The sequence below is a fragment of the Euprymna scolopes genome, unplaced genomic scaffold, assembly GCF_053919585.1.
Source record: "Euprymna scolopes isolate OS-2025 unplaced genomic scaffold, ASM5391958v1 sca147, whole genome shotgun sequence".
Taxonomy (NCBI): Eukaryota; Metazoa; Mollusca; class Cephalopoda; order Sepiida; family Sepiolidae; genus Euprymna; species Euprymna scolopes.
The window spans coordinates 54977-60703 of NW_027633155.1; the positions used below are offsets into that span (position 1 = coordinate 54977).

At 60.3% G+C, this 5727-nt stretch overlaps 2 non-coding genes and 1 pseudogene across 2 annotated transcripts in view; all 3 read right to left on the bottom strand.

The window, feature by feature from the left end:
* LOC145273737 (large subunit ribosomal RNA) overlaps nucleotides 1-1978 on the bottom strand; it is a 5725-nt gene extending 3747 nt beyond the window's left edge. Inside the window, exon 1 of the ribosomal RNA XR_013866508.1 lies at nucleotides 1-1978. This exon is cut by the window's left edge and continues 3747 nt beyond it. This is a non-coding gene — a ribosomal RNA (large subunit ribosomal RNA).
* Nucleotides 1979-2571: 593 nt separating this feature from the next.
* Nucleotides 2572-2729, bottom strand: LOC145273742 (5.8S ribosomal RNA). The gene has a single exon (XR_013866511.1). It is a non-coding gene; the product is annotated as a 5.8S ribosomal RNA (ribosomal RNA).
* Nucleotides 2730-3126: 397 nt separating this feature from the next.
* Nucleotides 3127-5500, bottom strand: LOC145273732 (small subunit ribosomal RNA; annotated as a pseudogene).
* Between the last annotated feature and the right edge of the window lie 227 nt (nucleotides 5501-5727).

The window sequence follows — 5727 nt, forward strand, 5'->3', positions numbered from 1 at the left end:
CTGGCTTCATCCCGACCGGGCGTGGATCGCCATCTTTCGGGTCCCTGGTCGCTCGCTACGCCAGAGTCGGCCGAGTCGTACTCGGAAAAAGGGGAAACCGACCCGGGGGTGATGCGCCCGCGCGCAGCGCCTAAACTCGACGACAAAATAGGACTAGTTCAAGCCGCGGGATCTCACCGATGGGCGGAAGGAGGATATGGAAGCTGGCGCCCGGCAATTCCCCTTTTTGGAAGATGCGCCGGTCCCCTCTCGGGGAGGAGGGAAAAACAACCGCACGTCAGCCACGAGCCTTCCCTCTCCTATCTCTCTCGGGAAGAGAGAAAAAAGGAAAAGTTGCGGGCACCGCAGCAGCGACGGCGGAAGGCCGAAAACGCCGCGCCGGCGGGATCGGGCACGGCTCGGAGGCGGGTGAGGCGAGGAGAAGACGACGGCACGAGACCGACGACACCCCCCGACGACCCCCGGACGACTTTGCCACGACACCTCTCCCGATCGACGCCCTCCTACACGCTCTCTCGCTTTCGCTTCGCCTTCGGGGTTAGTCAGAGGTGGCCCCTACGACTCGCGAACGGCCAGGACTCCTCGGTCCGTGTTTCAAGACGGGTCGGGTGGGTTGCCGATGCACGTCGCTGACCCGGGGTGGCGGGCGGCTCGAGTAAAAAAGCGTCGCCGAGCGACCTCTCCGGAAACGGAAACGGGCGCGGGCGGGGTTGCCCCCGACAAGAACCCGAAACGTCGGCGAGGTGCGTGACGGCGAGGCCGCGCCAGTCCTATCCCGCCTCTCATCGCGCACGCGCCCGAGACGGTGGGGCGCCTAAGGAGCGACACACAGAGTGCGTCGCCCGCACGCGACTTCCGGCGGGATCAAAACGGACCGGCTCGCCACGTGTAACGGATCGTGTCAGATTTCCTCCGTTCCCGGCAGAAAGGGGCAGTTACGTTCGCGGGCCCGACGGCCGGTGGCCCCCGACTTCACAAGGTGGGAAGACGGGGGTTTTCAGGGTGATGAAACGCCTGCCGCCTACGGAAAAAAACCCGCGTGTTCGACCTGCACGCCGGGAACGGGTCGCGACGACGGACCGGAGGGGAAGTGCGTCCGGTGCCGGCCGCGCGGAGGTCGCGCCGAAGCGCCCGCGCCATGATTACGCCGAGCGATGATGAAGGGGACGGGTGCAGCGGAGTCGCGCGCGGAGGGAGCAGGAGGAAAGAAGAAGCGGCGGCGACGGATGCGGCGGGTTAGGGCCCGGCGGCAGCAGCGATCGAGAGGACGAGTCCCCTCCGTCGCAGCCAACCGACGCAGCCACCTACCGACGCCGCGGTCGTCACCACGTTTCCCTTCCCGCTATCCCACGCGGCCCGTCTCCTTCGTCGGCGACGCGGGCACAAAAGCTGGAAACCGCGGGGAACGAGTCCCCCGCGGACACGACGAACGACGACCTGTGCCGCGACGGCCTCTCTTTCAAGAACACACATCGAGTTTGGGCTCGAGCCTAGGCAGCACCGGACTGAGTCCCCCCGCGATCGCGGTGAGCGGTCCCACCCGTTTACCCCTGGGCGGTTTCACGTTCTCTTGAACTCTCTCTCCAAAGTTCTTTTCAACTTTCCCTCACGGTACTTGTCGACTATCGGACTCGTCCCGGTATTTAGCCTTGGATGGAGCTTACCACCCGATTTGGGCTGCGTTCCCAAGCAACCCGACTCTCGGATCGAAGGCCGTCGCTCGCCGTCCGCACCGAATGGGCCTGGCACCCGCCGCGGGCGGCCCCGATCGAGGGAACTCCGAACTATGCGAGACGAAAACGAACGGCTGCCTTCGACCCATGCGCCACACGTCCCGAAGCCTTTTACTTGCGACGGGATTCGGCGTTGGGCTTCTCCCGGTTCACTCGCCGTTACTAAGGGAATCCCGGTTGGTTTCTTTTCCTCCGCTTAGCGATATGCTTAAGTTCAGCGGGTCGTCTCGTCCGAGCCGAGGGCGGCGGTTTTTAGTAGAGTGTGGTGTTTGGAGGAGAGGAATCTCGATCGGTACCCTCCGTGTGACGACGGCTGGCCGATATAGCGCCCGTCCGACCGAAAATGAAGAAGCCAACAATTAAAAAAAAGCCTGGGTCCTCCCCATCCGACGTTGCCTACGACGCGGCCACCTTTTTACGGTGCGACGGCCGTGCTCGTCGCGCTGCTCGAGGCGTCGCTGAGAGACACCTTCATGAGGCAGAGAGCGAGACGAGCAGGCGGCGCCTTACGTCGGCAGTCGGTTAGGTCGGTGCTTTTTTTTTGTTTTGTTCTCCCTTCGGCTGCTTTCGGACAGACTCCTCCTGCTCCTCCTCCACAGTGTTTCTTCACGCGGTCGAAAAGGGAAAAGACTCCGCGGTCTGCCAGCGGGAGACGAAGGAGGAGGCCGGAGAGGGTTTTAAAAAAAAAAAGACATTGAAAGGAGTCAATTCTTTTTTTATTTTTCTTCCCCCTCGTCACTCGCTCCTGCGACGTCCCGGTTACCACCGTGCCGAGGACCGGGCGGGCACGGGGACGGCAAGATGTCGTTTCGTTAACGGAGAAAGACATGTAACGTTCCGCCTCTCGACCGGACGTGGCCCCGAGACAAGGGATCTCGGGGCCGCAATGTGCGTTCGAGGTGTCGATGTTCACTGAGTCCTGCAATTCGCATCAGTTCTCGCGGCTGGCCGCGCTCTTCATCGACGGACGAGCCGAGTGATCCCCCGTCCAGGGTTCAGCACTTGGGTTTTTTTATATTAGTTTTTGTTTATATAGATTTAGTAGTGTGCGAGGAGGTCTGTGCGAGGAGGCGTGACGGCATTGCAATGTCGCGAGTAGTTTGTTTTTAGCTAGCGGCGGTGGCACAGCGGCTGCAAAAAAACAAAAAAACGATAAAGCGGCGACAAGGCAAAGAAAGAAGCGGCCATCACTTGCGGTGGGCGAAAAAACAAACAGGTGGTAAGACGCGGAAGCAAGCAAGAAGAGCTGGGGCTTTAAAAACCTCCGCGTCACCACAAATCTATCTCTCGCTCCGCCTTTTATAGGTTTGTTTGCGCGCATTCGAGGCGTTGACGCCGACAGACAGAGGAGGTAGGCCGGAAAACAACAAACCAGTCTCGAACGGGAAAACGGTAATGATCCTTCCGCAGGTTCACCTACGGAAACCTTGTTACGACTTTTACTTCCTCTAAACGATCGGGTTCGGTCGTCTTCTCCAGGCATCGAACGCCGAGGCGTAGATGCACGAGTGTCGTGACGGACACGTCGCGCACTGCCCGGCGGCGTCGTCGGCCAGATCCGAGGACCTCACCGGACCGTTCGATCGGTAGTAGCGACGGGCGGTGTGTACAAAGGGCAGGGACGTGATCGACGCGGGCTGTTGACCCGCGCCTACCGGGAATTCCTCGTTCACGGGGTTGGTTACAGGCCCCGATCCCTATCACGGGAGGTGGTTCAGAGGTTTCCCAACCCTCTCGGGCCGGGGCGAAGTCCCCGCTGATACCTCCAGTGTAGCGCGCGTGCGGCCCCGGACATCTAAGGGCATCACAGACCTGTTATCGCTCCGCCTCGTGTGGCTTTCTGCCACCCGTCCCTCTAAGAAGTGCGTGAGAAAACCGACCCGGACCCGAGCGCCACGGAGGACGCCGAGCCCGCCGTAAAAATCACTGACATCGGCGCACTAGTTAGCAGGCCGGAGTCTCGTTCGTTATCGGAATCAACCAGACGGATCGCTCCACCAACTAAGAACGGCCATGCACCACCACCCACCGAATCGAGAAAGAGCTATCGATCTGTCAATCCTACCGGTGTCCGGACCGGGTGAGTTTTCCCGTGTTGAGTCAAATTAAGCCGCAGGCTCCACTCCTGGTGGTGCCCTTCCGTCAATTCCTTTAAGTTTCAGCTTTGCAACCATACTCCCCCCGGAACCGAACTCTGGTTTCCCGCAGGCTACCCGCCGGGTCATGGAAGCGAACGCCGGCGGATCGCCGGTCGGCATCGTTTACGGTCGGAACTACGACGGTATCTGATCGTCTTCGAACCTCCGACTTTCGCTCTTGATCGAGGAAAACGTGCTTGCCACACGCCATCGCTGCAGTTCGTCTTGCGACGATCCAAGAATTTCACCTCTAACGTCGCAATACGAGTGGCCCCGACCGCTCCCTTCGATCATTGCCTCGCCGTAGACGGAGACCGACAGACGTAGACGAGGCCCTCTTCCATCATTCCATGCTTATCGTATGCAAGCTTGAACAGCCCGCTCTGAGCACTCTAATTTTTTCAAAGTGAACGTACCGGCCGCCGCGGACACTCGGTTAAGAGCACCCTTGGAGGAGAAACCGCCGACCGCAACACGCGCGCAGACAAGACACGAAGCAGGGACTCGGAGCGGACCGGGGGGTTCAAAAAAAGAGGAACGCGCGGAAAGGGAGAGGGAGAGAAGCGCGGGGGTCAGAGTGCGGGGATGCGAATGAACGCACCCAAACACACACACGTAGCACCCCCCCGTTAGACTACTCCCGGAACCGAACCGACGACCACTTGTTTTTTTTTTCCCGGATCCCGATCACGACCTCCTCGTCCACCTCGCCGGCAGGACCGCGTGGCGGGTATGCTAGCGGTTGACACCGGCGGAAAGGGCCGGGAATGCGACGGACGACCAAAGTCAACGACGGACGATGGCGCCGCCGCCCCGGGGCCGCTTGCGCGACCACGAACCCGAGTTCGGACTACGAGCTTTTTAACCGCAACAACTTTAATATACGCTACCGGAGCTGGAATTACCGCGGCTGCTGGCACCAGACTTGCCCCTCCCTCCGGTTGGTCCTCGTTAACGGATTTGAAGTGTACTCATTCCGATCGCGGGGCCTCGACAGAGTCCCGCGTCGTTATTTTTCGTCACTACCTCCCCGTGCCGGGAGTGGGTAATTTGCGCGCCTGCTGCCTTCCTTGGATGTGGTAGCCGTTTCGCATGCTCCCTCTCCGGAATCGAACCCCGATTCCCCAGTTACCCGTAGTAACCACGGTAGGCACTTAACCGACCGTCGACAGTTGATAGGGCGGACCCTCGAGAGACCCGTCGCCGGGCGTGAAAGCTCGTGCGATCGACCAGTGAGTTATCCAGAGTCACCAAAGCGGAGCGCGCCGCCCTATGAGCCCCGCCACCGAACGGACCCGCGAGCGGGAACGCCGACGACGGGAGGACGGAATGACGCGCATCGGTCTCAGTCTAATATGTAGCGCCGCGACCCGGAACGGCCGACGCGGGTGCCAGCGCGCGAGGCGTGGCGACGACGGCGCGCCGACCGATCGCGGCCTGTGTCACATGTATTAGCTCTAGAATTGCCACAGTTATCCATCGCCTCCGAGGAGGAATACGGTCCCGAGGATTAGGTCCGGTTCCTGAGCCATTCGCGGTTTCGCCCGTTCTAATGCGTGGCGTGAACTTACACTTGCATGGCTTAAGCTTTGAGACAAGCATATGACTACTGGCAGGATCAACCAGGTATCGTTGGAATTTGGGACTTTGTTTCGACAGAACGACAGACCGACCGACCGACCGACCGACATAAGACAGACAACTACAACGACGGGCACGTGTTTATTTATTTTTCGAGGGGGTTCGCCGTCAGTAGAAGCGCGCTGCCCGCGCTGATGGCCTCTTTTTTGTTTCTCCCCTGACTTGGACCGAGACCGAGACTCAAAAGAACGAAAGCGACCAACGTCGACAACAAC